The following is a 17,763-nucleotide window of genomic DNA, read 5'->3' on the forward strand; positions in this document are numbered from 1 at the left end:
AAATTATAAGCCCTAAAATAAAAGAATGTTTGGCATAGAGAAGCCATTGGAAAAAGTCTAAATGACTCATTAAAATGATTGTCATCTTTGAAAAAGATCACAATAACACAATTTGACTAATTACAAAAACAGCAGGGTGGAACTATCCAAATTTAATCTTGACTGACTTCATGGGTCAGAATAGAAACAATTTCAGTCAAACACTCCTGTGCTTTGAGATCTATCCTTCAAGAAGAAATCATTCTTTGTAATAAGATCTGTGTACATCAGTGACAACACATCTGGTGACTTAGTTTGCTCTGTACAGCTGGAAGAAGGAAACTGCATTTTTACTTTCAGACAAATCTGTGTTTGAGTTATGGTGGCAAATTAAAGAAATCCACTGTCCACTCTAATTTCCATTGCAATGAATAGAACCTACTTGTCATGCATCCTCTCAATTGAGCAGCTGTTAGGTAGCTTGATGCCACCTATACTCTAACTGTTCCCCTTGTGTCATAAGCTTTCCAAGGACTTTGCAAAATAGTTCCCACACACTTGCAGTGAGCCCACAATAAGTTCTTCACATTATAGAAAACTTTGATGTAAACATAAAGTAACAACTCTCTCTCTACAAAAATCCAATTTGTTTCTGAGTAGTAATTCTCATGTGAAAGTTTGTATTTGCCAAATATTTGCAAATTGCCTGGCTGGACTATGAAAACTAAACCACAGAGATTTTAAAGAATGACACTACTTGAGCAGTTTGAGGAAGTGAAATGATAGTTAAGCATGATGGATGACTAGGAATCAAGTGCTTACACTTACTCCCTGGCTCCCTTCCTAGTTTAGGAAGCAGCCTAGACATACCTTGACTTATGTAAGACCCTGGAAATACATTATTTAGTTTCCATATAATGATTTATTTTGGCTTCTTGAAAACAGTATAAAGATATAGATATATAGATACATATGTAGTAGAGAGCTTGAGGATAACTTCATAACTTGTGTCTTCATATCCAGATGGTCATCAACCACCAGGAGATGCTGTGGTCATCTGTCAGCCCAGAATCACTTGTTTTCTCAGACTTTTCAGCTTTGAACTGGGGGAAAATGAACTTAGCTTGCTACTAATTTCTCTCCTCCTTTGTTTGCTTTGAACTAATGTGTCCCATCCTTCACCTGCTGTGGATAAAAGAACCTCATTATTACAACATTTTTTCATTCCTTCTGCAATCACTTTGTATGATCTATGCCACTTACACCATTCTGGCCAAACATCTACCTTTTATTGTAAACAAGGGAGGGATACTTGAGGAGTGAAGAAGACCAGAAGAATTTAGTTACTGGTTTTTAAAAATAGCTTGGATATCTATCAAAGTTACCAGAATACTCACTAGCACGGGTAAAAGTTTGAAAGTAACAGATCTCATCTGTGCACAATTTGCATCAAAATTTGTACATAATATGCAGATGCTGAATAAATAAGTTTGATTGAAGGTCATAATTCTGAGAGGACTGGATTTCCTCAATTTTAATGGGTTACATTAAAAAACTTCACAAAGTACATACCATACAGAAGCAATGACTTGAATTTTAATTGTCTTTAGAACTGAAAAAAACCCAAATATTCACGGTATAGAGGAAGGAAGGATAATAAAAGTTTCTTCAGGAAACTTCTTCAGCTGAATGAATCATTTTATTTAATTACAAATTTGTTTCTGCTGGTTAGGAACAGTGATATCTTCCCTTGGTTTGTTTTTTATTTTTTTCTTGGTGAATTCCTTTTCTCTAATTAATTATTTGAAATAAGTACCATTTTTGTCTTAATTTAGCATACAACTATTATGATATTTTCAAAAGTTTTCATTAACTTCACAAAATATGTAATCTATCTGCATTACACAGGCTCAAAAGTTCCAACAGTGGTTAGTGGGATGTGGGTTTTTTGCACTTCTGGGTTGTATCACGTGAAGATATTAAACATTTTCCAAAAAAATTGTCTTAAGCTCCCTCAAAATTTCAGACATTTCTTGGGCTTTCTTTACTTCTCTTTTACTCTCTGTTTCCTATGATATAGCACAGTACTAAAATGTATGCCTTAAAAAACTGGGGAGACTAGAAAAAGGTTAGTTATGGTCAAAGATTATTCTGGGAAGGTGTACTGGCAAACACAGTGGAGTACTAGGCAAGAAAGCACATGGCATTCCTATCTATTTTGATCCACAAATAAAACTGTGTCTCTTGATATGATTCTATGGACTTCTACATAAATCTTAAAAAATGTGCAATTAGAGAAGATTTAGAGGTTAGGTTATCATAAATCATGCCAGTTCCTGTTTGTATATGTCCGTACTCTGTTGTGACCAACCCACGACTTTTCTAAAGACAAATTGCCAGGATCTGATGAGAACTAAATTACTTTGTGAAAACTAACCTTTTTTTCCCCAAGCATTTTTGTCAATGTCTACAAACAACTACTTAGTGTGTTAAGAAGGAGATTGAAATTCACATTTTACCAGCAATCTTTATCAAGTGAAACTAGCCTGCATGATCAAAAATAACATAATTTAAGGCAAAAGATAATAAGACAGAAAATTCAGGACATCATGGTTACAAAAACAGAGCTGCAGTAACTCTGTTGTGCAAACCTCATGCTCTGTTTGGCTGCTCACACTCTTCAGTACAGCAGGGAGCTGGTATCTGTGCAACTATGCTAAATATCTGCCTGGCTACCCTAGCTAAAAACACAGCTCCATCTCCGCTCTATCATATAGCACTGGCCTAATTCACACTGCTCTTCTACTGTTTTTTCCAGTTCTTTGGAGGAGGTGAGGATTTTCCATTCATGACTGTGCAAAAAACACATTAAAGATAAATAGAATAATTATTGGAAAAGGCAAAGAATGAAAACTCTTCTCCCAGTGTTTGCTTAGCAAAAGCAAAATGGTCCAAGTAACACAATTTTTCTCTCTTTATATTTTGAGCCATATTGCATATGCAGGTTTCATTCCAAATCAGGGACTGACAGGATTTGAACAGTGTCTGTGAACTGGCATTACTTTGCACATAATGAATAGATACCTCTGTTTACCTTATTAATACAACAAATGGTCCATTTCAAAAAATGTTCCACCACCTGCTGCTTAATCAAACGTAGTTGCAAGTTCATTTGAAATAAAGTAATCTTTGTTGATGAGATCACCTTCCCAAGAATTGTATTTTCCTGCATCTTAAAAAAAAAAAAGGTGACTTGAGAAACACAGGACACATATTTAGGAAAATAAATGATCTATACCCTTATACACAACTTTTTCTTTCAAATAAAAAGAAGGAGAAAAGAATAAAGCTAAGAATCAGATGAATGAAATCAATATGAAATTAAATACCAGACCAAAATGATAAATAAGAAATATTTCCTTCATATACACATACATATCAGTGGGTTTCCTTTCAAAATTAAGGTCCAAATCAAAAACTACTAAAACAAAGAAGAAAAATGAATACCTTGTGAGCAGTAAAAACTATGATCTGACATATCATCTCAGAAGGAAACAATAACTATATATTCATGTGATAAGAATAATATCCTTATATTTATGAACTGAGAAAAATGATTGAAAACAATGTCTTACCATGTTTTCAACAGACAATCATCATCTTGCATAAATGTAGTATAATTTGTGACAGCTGCAATACCAGCTACATTTTTTATTTATTTTGAAAAAAAAAATCTACAGAACAAAGCACAGCTATGATTTGCTGCCTACCTGTTCTTAATTATAATACCAAGCTCCACAATAAATCACAGGGAAAAAGAATGAATAGCCTAAGGCAGGTTTTAGCAGTTTCAGTTTCTTTCACACATTTATATGGTGGAAAGTTGTGAGGATTACAGAATGGTTATGGTTTTCTTGGACCTCTGGAAATTCTATAGTTCAACTTCCCTGCTCAAGCAGGGTCAACACGAGCAGTTTCTCAGAGCTTTGCCCAGTCAGGTTTTCAACACCTCCAAGGATGAACACTTAAACCAGATGGCTGGGCAACCTGTCCCAGAATGTAACCACCTGCACCCAACACAATGTTCACTATGTCCTAATTGACAGCAGGTAAATTTGAATAATCTAACCCAAAGGGACTGAAGGTCATTTATGCCAGTTCTAGTTCTTGGGTGATACTTATCACTTTGAAACACAGCTGATATTAATTTATAACCACAAAACTTCTGAGTGAGATAAAAGATAGCTGTATAGTGCAGAGATCATTCCCATAATTACATTCATGTTTTCTTAAAGCTGTATACATGTCTGTCCATTTACTTCCCTATTCTTTCCCAAGATTTCTTATTTCTCTGTGTCCTCTTCTGTCCTCATTCTTCAGTGTACTTTATCACTCTTTGTTGAACAGTCCTCTGTCTTTCAGTTGTCATTGTCATGATGGGCATTTTGAAAGCGTTTTACAGAAAGGATTTTCTTCACAATATTTCCTAAGCTGTGTGGATACGTACATGTCAGAATAATGTCTCTTGCTGTCATTCCTCTGCCACTACTGTGTCCTATACCTTAAGATTTACTTCCTTCAAACTGAGTTTCCTATTTATTCTATTCATGGTTTATTATCATATCTCCTTGATATTTTTTTCCTAACTTTTTTTCTGCTTTGTGCATATTTTAATGAAAAATTAATGTAAAATTTCCTTGCTCATATCATAGTTCTTCAATAGATTGTGTTCTCTTCTCACCACTTTCATTGCACATCAAACGTAAAAGCACAGCAAGGAAATTTATTTCTTACAGATACATCAAATGATTCAAACTAACTCTTCCATTTAATATACAGAGGGTTTGAACTCTTCAGCTCCCCCAGGAGAACTATGCAGAAACTCTGCATAATGCTTCACAAGTGTGGAAGTACAAGTAATGTAGCAGTTCTCTGCTCCTGAAAGTTTTTAAATGTTGTGTTTCTCTCCCAAGTCTTATTCAAAAAAAAAACAGTTGTAGTTTGGCTGATTGTTTCTTTTTCAGTTGTAGGGGAACATGGGGACAGGTGGATATGTGGAGAAGGAGAAAAATAGCTTTTGTTTTTTTCTGTATGCACCAATGTACTTTGGGCATATTTTTTGACCATAGAGGGATTTTCACACTGCTTTTTGTTCCACAGTGATCTTTCTTCTATCTACCCTATTCCACTTCAATCCATCCTTTCTTACCTCATTGTAAAAGAAATTCAGATTGTGTGGGATAAAATTCATCTGATTCCAATTAGCATCTTGAACTTAAGGTACTAATTAAATTAAATTGCTGAAATGGGCTTCTCTACAGTTGTCTGTGCAACACGAGGGCAGATCCACATGCAGAAATTGCAAAGTTTACAAAGCAAATTACAGTTTTTCTGTACTTCCACACAAAATATTGGTTTATTTCTCACACAAATATATCATTAGTTGCCTCAAAGGATTTATTGCATTTAACTTTATTTCCCAAAAGCTGTGCACTGAATCTGAGAAAGCTGTCCTGTACCCCTCTGTAATTGATGAAAAAAATTCATACATCCTGAGGCACTGAGATGAGATAACAATCCCTGTAATGGTTTCCCTAGTCTTCATTAAATATCTGGGCTAGCTTGATTGTGATGTTGAACAACTACATGGTTAAAGCTAAATGAGATAAATTTTATGTTTATTATCTCCAGACATAATATTGCCATTCATCACTTCCTGTTTTACACTGTGTGTCTAGATCATTCCTTAGCAAATTTCAGTGAATGCTACCCATTGAGAAAAAAAAATAGGAGATAGACATAAAATATACATTTGTAAAAGCACAAGAGAAATTTAACCCATTTTTCATTTCACCTGTTTCTTGCAAAACTGGATTTTATACTTATTTAAATCCAACAAAACAAACTTAACAACCTTCTCATTGTAATCCTATTCCTATAATCTTTACAGACTTCAAACTAGTGTTAGTTTCAATCAGCTAATATATTGCAAATAAGAAGATGAAGGGCACCCTGTCCTTTTCAGAGTCTACTGACTGTCTCACATGAACAGTAGGGTAGTTTCCTGCATGTTATTTTTTGTTGTATATTGTAGTTCAATCAATTTGTCATAAGATCATGGACTGAAATGAAAATTTCCAGTTTAAGTGGACACAAATTTGAACAACCTCCTACAAACAGCATTTAATCCACTGGAGAACTTTGTTCCAGTGTTTCGTTTCCTCCATAAACAGAGGGTTGTTTTGGATTAAGTGTTGTAAGACAAGCAGGTTAACTCCAACAGATAATCTGCGATGCATATCTTATCTATAAAAATAACCACCTGTATGGGACCTTAGTAATAGCTGTCATAAAAAAAATCTCCCCACAAAAAAATTACTGCTTTATTGAGACTTGTAGAAGTGGACAAAAAAGGGAAGAAACAACTTCTCATGCATGAAATTAAATTTTTCTGCAAGAAATAAATAATGTGTCCTATGTGCAATATCTCAATTTAATTATCTAGTCATAATCAAACCAAACAGGAAAAAGTGCTGTAGCTTTGTATTCTTTACAGAGAATTCAGCTTTATAAAGACATTTTACTTTGACTGGGTTAGCTCTTAACAGTGAAATACTGGGGAGTTTACAATTTAATTAAAGAAGAATTCTTGAAAGTAAGTGGGAAATATATAATATCTTGTAAAGCAGACAATGGTTCCCAAAATATGCATGACACTTTGCAATGCCTTAGCAGTGCCCTATCAGTCATGTTGTCTTTATACAATTCTTAAAAGGAAAGTATTAGGTTTTTAATGAGAATTATACATTTTGCTTCTGCAGCATCTTCTTCTAACATGATCAACACATTTTACTCCAGATGAAAAAAAAAAGATCATCCCTGAGGTGTCAATGTTATTTTGCAAGGAAGTGACACTTGAGAGGATGTGGGTTTTCTTTTTTTTTAATTTTTCTGAGACAGCTATGAATTCTGAAATTCATGTAGTTTGAGAGACCATATACTGAGGATTTTGCATTGAACATTTAATATTAAAACATTAAAGACAGTGGAAATCATTCATTTACTACAGTGAACATTACTTTGAAACATTTTGAATGTCATCTATGCTTTCCATATTTGTCCTACACATAAATTTTGAAGGTTGACATAAAAATACCAAGAGCTTTAGATTACAGACACCAAAAGAGTCCATGATCTTTATTTTGTAATGCGTTTCTTTTTATGTTTTGATCAAGATCTGCAAAGATGAAAACTTAAATATAATCTTATTCTTTTAAAAGGACTGAAAATTTTCATAAATAGCTTAGAAAAATTTCACCATATCCATATAATTACACAAACAAAAGAGATCTTGTAGATGAAAAAAATACCTCAGTATCTCTCAACTTTTTTCACTTTTTTTAAAAGACAGCATGACTCACAAAGACCTCCAAAGATTTAATTCTGTATTAAGCTTAACTTTTTTTGTCTGAATCCTCCCATTGAGTACCTATACATTTTACTGTTATACTGGTTATTTCACATGAAGTTAAAGTTAGAGGGTATTTAATGTTGTGCATTCACAAAATCGAGTTGAGTTAAAAAAAATAATTCAACATCTCATCACTCGTGGAGTTAGCTATCTTATAAATTTTGTAGCAGGAATTCTCCAAGACCACTACATGAAAGCTGGGAAGGAAGAATATATATGGGAAAGAAAAGAAAGGTCTGCCAGAACAAAGTCAGATAAGAAGAATAGGTATTTCAGGAGTAAGGACATTGGACATTGCAAAACATTGCACATGAAGAGATGGTTCTTTGGTGACATATAAAGTATATGAAGTAATCGTCTCTAAGAATGACTACAAACTTGATAGTCTCATGTATCACAGGACCAGGAGATCTGTAGTAACCTCAAAGCCTCCTTTAGAATATTACATAGGAAAAGAATAAAAAAATGTATTCATTCTGGGAGCACAATGGAAAATATACAGGGGAATCTGATCTGTACAAAGCCCTGTGATGAACTATAATATTATCAATATTGAGAAGATATGAGAATTCTAATAAGGACAGATTTCAGTGGGGTGAGACTGGGTGAAGATGTATAGAATATAACCTGTAAAAGTATTTCAGTATCTCACACAGCAAAAGGCAAATATCTTTAAAGGGCTGTAGGAACTGAATGAATGCTGGCATTAATCTAAATTCTCATACTCTGAGAGTATATATGTTTCCATGGGCTAGGATAAAAGAAATCTAGGAGATATTAACTTTGGTTCTGATATATAAGATGGCTGATAATGGTCTGGGATTATCAAGATTTTTACCGTGTGTATTTTATTGCTTAATTGCCAACCAAAGGCATTTTATAACTCACAGAGCAGTATCTGGTTCTCACCACTGTCAGAAATACACTTGATTCTGGTGTAGTCCTTGTGCTGTCTTCCTATATTCTCATTTAGATTTTTTTTTTCCACAGGATGATACCAGATGATAAGTTACTGCACATTCACATACTAGCCCTACTAAATTTTTATTGTTCTTTATGCCTGTCTTCTGCCAGCAAATGATACTCAAAGGTCTGGCAATAGCAACCATCTTTTTTGTATTTCTAAATACCATGACTCCTTCATGGTTGTATGACAAATGCAGTTTGTACCTGCTTCCAGTATGTTAATATTTTTCACTGCTACCATGTTAGCTTTGTAATTTGTTTACTGCTATATAAAGAATCATTCCATTAAGGCAGGGCCTTTGACATGAAGGCAGTTTGACAGTGAAGCTGTGGGTTCTGAAAGAATAAGTCACCATTAAGTTTAATTTCTTTACAGTAACCAATAAACCATCAGGTGTTAAACAGATATAAGAAACTCATCCAATGAGGAGGTGGTAATTACAAAGCTTTCCTCCTAATAATTCTACTTTTGGAATGCTATTTTATTTCTGTGTTTTAGTTTAATGACAGCAAAATATAAAGTACTTGAACACCAGTCCTAAAGAATACCGTCAAGCAATGGTGTCTGGATCTCTTCCATTTATTTGCAAGAATCCCACTTTCGGTTTCTCTTGATAGAAATAAATATCCACTACCATTTTGGAAACAATACTACTTATTCTCCTAAAAAATGCCCTTGGGGAAAAGAAACTCAAAACCATGATAGAGAAAACATTTTCTTTTCTTTTTGTCTTTCACAGTAAAAAGACTCAGGGCTGATGTGAGCCTGGAGGTAGGTCTGCCTACAGTTTCTCCTTATAGGATTCCCAGAAGGGAGAAAAAAACCCCAGCTTTCAAGGTCCAGAAAGTGAGGTCTCACTAGACAGTAAACTAAAATCACTAACTTATTTTAAGCAGAGAAATCGCCAGGTCTTGTTTCAGTTGCCTAAAGGCAGCTAAGAAACTTGAGCATACCCAAGGTTTCTTGGTTAATTTCAGATGTTCTGGGGCATTCTACCTAGGGCCCCTGCTGTTGTTCTAAGAGGCTGGGTATCCTGGACGCCTTGTGAGTTCTTAAATATGGAATCTCAAAGAGAACTAAACACTGATGCCAACTGAATTATGCCTAAACTGAATTAAAAAAAAAAAAAAAAAAAAGAAGTAGCATTTTCTCTCCACAGACACATTTTCAAACAAGTCTTTGTTCCAATAAAAGTGTCTGCCACCTCAGTGATTTTCCTAGACATAATAAGTTTCTAAGTTCCCTGACAAGTCTCCAGGAAGGCTCTTTGCAACAGCTTGAGATCTATATGCTCAACCTCTGCAGGGCCACCCAAGGCCACTGCTCAAGTTTCTCAGATTCTGCATAAGCTCTGAATTCTTAGATCTTCCTAGAATGAGTCCACATGCTCTTTACCTGTATTTCTAAAAGCATCTTTGATTGAAGAAGCTGAGTTGCATAGGCAGAAACAACTGTCCATTTATTTGTATCTACTCTTCAATTAATATAATATTCAAATTTCAAAGGAACCTATCATATATGCTTCCTCTCACTTTTCCCCTTTTCTATTTTGTGGAACATACAGCTTCCAGAAAAAGCTCATTATAGATTGAGAGGTACAGAGATGCTGCAGTGGTGAAGTGAAAACCTTGGGAAGCTGAAGCTGGATTGCAATATTGTTAAAATATTAGTAAATCAATGGTGTCTGTATCCAGCAGTAGAGGAGGAGGCATCCATACTGATCAACATGAGACAGCTTTAGAAAAAGAGATTATGAAGCTGGAAGTGAGGCAATTCCTGAACTAAGAGCAAGGACTTGCATTTGAGTAATTCATTTTGAAAGGAAGATTTTGCCTGACAAAGCAGTCCCAATTATTTTATGTGATACAAAGTGAGAGCTAATTAGATGCCCAAATTATTTATACAAATTAAGCAAAAGCCAAAACTCTGAAAGGGGTAATTAAATTTATTTGAAATTAGTATTTCATTGAAGAAGCCTGGAGAGTTGCCAACGGCAGGATGCCTCCCTCAGAAAGCCTGTTCTGCACTATTCTGTGAATCTGATGGATGCTGAAATGGTTCAGAAGGTACAAGTTTCCGAGAGCAAAAAATATGAAAACACTAAGGAGTCACTGTTTGAACAGTATTTTCTATATTTGTTCAACTAGCAACAAATGCTATTAAGGGATTATGGGGAGAAAAAAAATGTAACCGAAGAAACAAGATGAAAAAATTCACCTCTTTCTCAACAGAGGTTTAATTTTAATGTTAAAGACACCATTTTAATGCTACAACTATACTGAGGCCTATATTCTGAGCCACAGAGTGGATTAAAGGATATGTCTATCATGCTTCTCTTCAGGGATGTACCTAATAGCCACTATAGCTCAAGTTGGAGCTACTTATCGTCTTTCCTAGTTGATGCAAACAGCTTAACTTGTGCTAACTTGTTTGTAGTAAACTATAGCAATTTTTTACCTTTAGTCCATCAGAAGTCAAGCCAAAACATTATTTATCCTTTTTTCCTTATCAAAGACCACTCTTATTTTGTTTTCCTCACAGCAAAATGCTTGCAGTAACAATTCTGATCAGCTCTCATGCTCATGCAGAAGCATCCAGTGTGGGTTATGTACACATTCACACCCAGACAAATACCAGCCAGCTTTGTGGCTCTCAAGTCTTGTCACTGCAGTGATGTGAAGTAATTCTGGAATTTTCTAGAGAAATGAGCACTTAACTGTTTCATGACTTCATAAAATGCTACCTTCTTAAATCAGAAAGTAATCTGTGCTTTTTGAATTCAAAAATCTGGGGATTCAAGATAACATCCAAAAATTTTAAATTGCCTCAATATTAAATTTGTAAGAATATATTTATTACTGTAATGAGAAAGTGCATAAACTACTTTTCACCATTTTGTGTGGAAAGAATAAAACAAAGGAACCTTTTCATTCAGACTTCGGATTGCATAAGAGAAAAAGTAGTACTTTTGAAAAATCACAAACTATTTTTTTTCACTCTAACAGAAATTATAATATCTTCATCTTTTGGATAAAATCAAAGCACAATTGTCCCCCAAGTACTGGGTTTTATCCAAAGCAGTGCCTAAATGTTGAACCATATTCAAAATCAGAAATTTCTCTACTGAGTTTACCTAAGGTACTTATTGTGGTTAAGAAAAGGTGGTCAGTAATTTATGCTCTCCAAACCACATTGTCACTTGTCACTCCTCTTCCTCTCCCCCTTCTTCCTGCATCAAGATGGAGAAGAGAAACAAAGACACAGAAGGTAAAGATCATGGGTTAAGAGAAGAACAAATTTCTGGAATTTTCCCTATGGTTCCCAGTGTCACCCAAGCTCTCCCCCAGCTAGGAATCAGCTCCATGTTTACTTGACCAGAAGGAAGCCCTTCTCCACAAAGAGATTTCCTTCCCCACACCGCCAGCAGTGACGTAACATATACTGTTTCCCCAGTTTGCATCAAGGTTAAGTCCTAGAAATCCCACTGCATGACTTCCTCAAATCCTTTGCTCAAAGTCAGAGCAAAAAAAAAAAAAGTCAGTTCTTGCTCTATTTCCTTTTTTATGTCATTATTAACTATATATTATTAATATAGTATCTCTATGAGGTGGATCTCATAAATCTGTAAAAACCGTTTATGGGATATTGGACTATGCAATCCAAAGAGAAATTTTTGGATTATTTTTGAATGAAGAATAAAATTTACCTAACTTCTGGAAATCATCCCAAATCCACTGAAAATTATTCCATATTTACACAAGGATGCTTTTTCTTTTCCCCTTCAAAGTCAAAAGGAATAACTATTAATAAGATAAGACTATGTTTGTAAATAACTTCTTTTTACCTTTGTAAGCATTTTACTCAACACTGAAAATGTATATATGAATATGTACACACACATCTTTGTATGTGTGAGCAATATTTTTAGGCCATGGGTTTCTTTTTGTACATTTTATTATGGTGTTCTTTGAAGCAGTAAAATTAGTTATGGTACTTTTATTGATGTTGATTACAGGGATGTCTGATTTCATTTAGCGTTCATATTGCACAGTAAGTGTCTTTTATAACCACCTTCCTTTCACAGATGATTTGTCCCACTGTAAAATCATTAAGGACATTCATTAGAATTTGTCACTCTGTCCCAGCAAACTAATACTTTTCAAAATAAAGGTTCAATTCTTTGTGTTTAATTTCAGTCATCTTTTGTTTTGGGCTTTAAGCCATTTTTTATTTAACATACTGCTAAGTGACTCTGGCATTTCTTAGCATTGTAAGAAGTCTTTCATTACTATTCCTGGCTGCTGATCAGAATAACATTTGGAACTACCTTATTCTCAGTATCTTCAATGCCACAACCTCTTCCTCTTAGTCTGTAAATACTTCACTGGAGTTTGTTTTCTAGGTGTAGGGGGAACCCTTAGGCAAGCCTATCCTTTCCTGACTGAGAAGGTGCATTAGAGTATTCAGGTCCTTCAGATCTCATTGACCCAGTTTTGGGTCTAATGGGATATAGTGGGTGAAAAACTGTATATAGTTGAAAACTCAGAGGATAATTTTCAATGGATTAATCTGGCAACCAGCTGAAAGAATTTTTCTTGGGAGTTGATGCAAGGTCTCATCGGTGTTCTAGATGATGGAACATAATGGAACCACATCTCACGGATTACATCAAACTGGGGAAGAGGTAATATGATAGAACGATGGATACCATTTGCTGTAACTTCAACAAGCTGGAGGAACAGATTGAAAACATTTATGAAGGTCAAGCAAGAGCAATGTAAACCCCACGGCTGAACTGAAATAATTCCATAGTACTGCAAAATTAAGAACTGACTGAATAGAAAGCAGAAGGGTAGCGGAGAATTCCAGAGGACAACATCTTAAGCACGAGTCAGCAGTGCACCTCTGCAGGATTCTGTGGTATTATTGACTATATTCCCACTAAATCTTATAAACACCAGCCACTCATGTTAGATTGGACACTTGTTAGGTGCCTACAGTTTAAAGCATCTACCTTTGAGCAGATCACTTGGTGTCCCCCACCTTTTTTATAGACCTTGAAGTGAGCACTCCTGGGGAGCAATTCATCTGACCTAAACTAGATTTTAAAAATCCAGACCTCAACTCTGCTTGTTTCATCTACTACTTCAAAATCCATCTCAGAGCTGCTTATTTATATCTATTCATTAATGAAAGAGCTAGTAGAATTAAATATTGTAGACATTAGCAATAAAGTAAGATGAAATATGCCTAGGGGTTTTTATTAGGTTGCCAGCCATGGAAGTAACACTCACTGTAAGTGTTAAGTAAGTTAAAGAAAACATCTTTTCCCCATGCTGCATCAGGCACATGCACCTTTCCAAAGGATGTTTCTGCTGTTAGGAATCACCTGAAGCAATTATACAAATTTTACTTTACTGGCAGCAAGAATTAAAATGTGAGTCTTCCAGGAAGTGGCTGAAGGGCACAGCTACAAGCCAACAGATGGCAACTTCAGTTCCTCTCCCATTCCCTCACCACAGTACAGTTGTAGCTGTAATCTGTACTACTGTATCAGGGTACAGGAAATAGCTGTATTTACTATGTAAAAAAGAATCAGAAAATGTCAGTGAACAAAACAGCACCAGAAACCCTAGAGATGATATATGTGAAAAATGGAAGAGGGGAGATCAAAAGGTACACATGTGAGGCAAATAAACTTTAGCAATTCAATGGAAAAAGTCTTGGTCCAGAAAACTCTGTAGTCAAAGCAATCTGAAGAGTTGAGAAGAGTTTAGATAGGAGACAAAACAAGCAATGTTTCCAGTAAAAACATCTCACATAAGTCACTCAACAATGGGGACGTGCTTACTGTTAAGTAGACAATTAAGCAATATCTTCCTCTTTAAAAAGTGTAAAATCTAATGTCAGAATGCGCAGAGGAGATGGCATTTGAAAAAAAAATATATTCTGAGAAAGGAAACTCAAGAGGAAGAGTATTTATAAGCACATGACATATCTTTTTATCCTCATACCAACACACTAAAGTACTTTCAGGCCCTACAAACTTGTTCCTGCTAGTACACAACACGAGTTTGCCTGGCTCACACTGACTCACTGTACTTCTGACAAAAGATCCTTATGCTTGTTTGTACACAGAATGCTACATTGGATTTGGCAGGGATGTTGCTGCTGGTTGTCACTGCAGTGGTGAGTTCTGCCCTGACAGTGTTTCTCAATGTTTTTGCCACCCTATTCTGTCTTAAATATGCAACTTTATTCTTTTCTTCCTCCTTTTCTAGTCCACTAGTAAGTGGAAGCAGCCTTTGATTTTGTGTCAGATATTACTTTTCATCAGTGTTTGCATTTGATCAAAGAAAAGAATGAATGTACTCGTCTGCAGTGTGCTGGAAGGCTAAAGCACTAATTAATCATAGGGCAAGTACAGCAGGTTTTATCAATAGCTAACTGGAGTGTTCAGCTAACTAGGGTGTCTAGGCTGGATAAAGCCATCCAGCTGCTGGATACACACAGTCCACAAGGATTGCAATGCAGCTTTTATTTCTTCATAGCATGTACGTTCATACAACATCTGAAAATTGACTGATTGCTCTTAGGGTGTAAATTGGATGTACATTAGTATTTTCAGGACATAAGTATTTTAGGGTTATTACGTTAGAGCACTATATATGTACATATTTCTCTTATTCACCGTGCAGCTCCACCATTACTGTCATCATCTCTTTTGCCTGAATTTTACTGAATCCCCTCCATCCAAAGCTTCACTTTCAAAATATGTCAAACAAACTTCATTTACTTTCTGTTCATTTTCATCAGAGTTACTGCAAACTATTTTTACCCTTGAAATTTGAATGAAAGTAAGACCTTTCTTCATTGCTGATTCATGAAAACTTGCAGCGGGGATGAGATTGTTTTAGTCAATTGAGTCCTGATAAATTGAGCACTTCAGTTTTTCATTATTCACACATTCATCCTGAAAATGTTTTGTACCGCATCTTTCCACAACTAATTTACAATAACAGTGAAGTGAGTGAGTTCAGAAAAGTTTCCTTAACTAGACTGGTCTGTAATAATTAATAGAATAAATAAGATATAACCAGGATATTTATAAAAGAATTACTCAAGCTTATCAATTGACCAAAGCTATAAATTCCTTCATTTTTAGTCCATACAATATAATAGGGACATGTAGTCCTGCATAGGAATTCTACAGACTGACTTTTTATTGGATTTAATTTGCAATATAATTCTACAAGACTGTTTTGTCAAGAGGAGAAAAAAAAAAAAAAGTCACTATGAAAGCCTTCCACCTTCTATATTTATTTTGAATTTATTTTTTCTTTAACTTAGGAAACTCTCCATAGTGAATTGTATATACCTTTAGAGTGGCAATGTCAATTGATATTAGGAACAGCCACTTTCTCAAGTCCCAGTGTCTCTGGCTGATGGATATGGCTGCCATTTCCCCCTTTTCCCTTTGTGATGTCCACAACCAGCAGCAACGGTGAGCACACACCCCAGAGACTGTCACAGACACCTGTGCACAGTCATGGACACAAACGACAGTGGCTCGTAGGACACAGACATGTCTGGTCACACAGAGGGCCACAAATAAAGTGTGGCCACAGAGAAGGTGCTGCCCCAGCTGGCCCCACATTCAAGACTCACACTGCACACAGACAGACAGGGACACGTCCATCCCCTCCTCCTCTTGGGCTGGCAGAGGCAGACAGTCACTAGTGCAGCACACACCCCTCACTGCCCAGGTTGAAAGTACACGCACATTCTTGCTCCCTGTGCCTGCCCAGCACTGCTATGAGGATTCTAGCACCCCTTACCTGCCTCGTGGGTCTCTGACTCACTGCAGGGTGCTCACTGCACACACACAGCACTCAGACATTCATCCTACAGGCACCCCATGCTCACAGGTTCCTCTGAATATCAGCATAGCCCCTCCTCCCTGACACAACTGCCTGGACAAGGGCCATCCTACTCACTTGGCTGGTCAAACTGGGGTGACTATTTTACATGTGAATGGCCCACTTTATACCCTTTTCTCTTTACCTCTTTGTTATTCCCTCATCAGCTTCCCCTGCACAGTTCCCCCCCACCTGGTATAGTCCTGCTGACCCCTCCAATACCCAGGACCCTCAGGGTTGCATTGTTGTCACTTGTAAAACCCCAGTTTGCCTGCCGCTTCTAGATAGCACATTGGTTACTGTGGCTGACCAAGTTTGGTTTTTATCTTTATCTGCATTATGCTCACCTGTCAGGTTTGTGTATTTTTTCGTGTTTCCCCCTTTTTCCTTATTTTCCCATTTGACAAGATCTCTGATCAGATAACTGTGCTGGAAGAAGCACTCTCACACTCCCAGAGATCCTCATCAATTAGTGTGACAGACCAGGTCTGACTTCCTCCCTTTTCATTTGCCAGTCAGGTTTGTGTCTCTGCATGTCCTTTTTTATGTCTTCCTCCTTTTATTTTTATCTCCTTTTACATTGAAAAGTGCTTGGCCAGACACCTTAAAGGAGCTGATGTTTCCTCTTTCCATACACCCCATACAGGCAATAGCTGAACAAATGTACCTTTAGCCTTATAACAGTAGCACTATTGCTGTGGTCATATAAGCCAGAGACATAGTAAAGGCAGATCTCTGGTACCTATTGTTAAAGTAACTTATGTAGTTGAAAAATCAGAACATTTCCAAGGCAATTCTTCTTATTGAATGAAAATCAACCATGTCCCAGCAACATATGTGTATTTCTTAATGTATTTTCACAGTGTCAACAAGAGATTTTCCCTTTCAAAAATAATAATAATTTTTTTTTTTAATTCCTGTGTTAGTTTTATACATCCACACTCTAGAAAAGACTGATTGTCTCCAAGAAAAGAGCATAGAGGAAAACAAACACCCCTATTAAACAGAAGGGATTCCTATGAGTAAGCATAAAAAGAATTGATGTATCTGAAATGTGTTGGTACAATTGTTTTTGTACCAATGATATATTGTTATAGATACTGATACAGATTATAAAGATATAGATATAGATTATATAGATAGATATAGATTATATAGATATACTGCCCCAGCCAGCTGCCCAAAGTACCTCTACAGTTAATGTGCAGTAATAGGTTTCTTCAGAATAAATTCAGATATTTCATTTCACCCTAAATTGGTCATAAGAAATATGTTGGTTAGAGCAGTTTGTAGTGCTTGCCATTCTCCAGTGGCTCTAATACTGTTTTTAACTGATTGATTCAAATGTAGACCTTTGCAACTGCAGGCACTTTAAAGTGTTCCCCAAACTTAAGGCAGAATATTTTTCTAAAAATATATCCTCTTTG

General features: G+C 35.9%; 2 long non-coding RNA genes across 2 annotated transcripts in view; one reads left to right on the forward strand and one right to left on the reverse strand.

The window, feature by feature from the left end:
* LOC135295461 (uncharacterized) overlaps positions 1 to 17,763 on the forward strand; it is a 131,854-nt gene that overhangs the window by 58,211 nt on the left and 55,880 nt on the right. The window lies entirely within an intron of this gene.
* Positions 1,031 to 15,885, reverse strand: LOC135295460 (uncharacterized). The gene is made up of 5 exons (XR_010357570.1): positions 15,796 to 15,885; positions 12,124 to 12,196; positions 11,551 to 11,646; positions 3,074 to 3,211; positions 1,031 to 1,164 (listed from the first exon to the last, which is right to left on the reverse strand). It is a non-coding gene; the product is annotated as an uncharacterized LOC135295460 (long non-coding RNA).

Source organism: Passer domesticus, chromosome 2 (assembly GCF_036417665.1).
Source record: "Passer domesticus isolate bPasDom1 chromosome 2, bPasDom1.hap1, whole genome shotgun sequence".
In the NCBI taxonomy this organism is placed as follows: Eukaryota; Metazoa; Chordata; class Aves; order Passeriformes; family Passeridae; genus Passer; species Passer domesticus.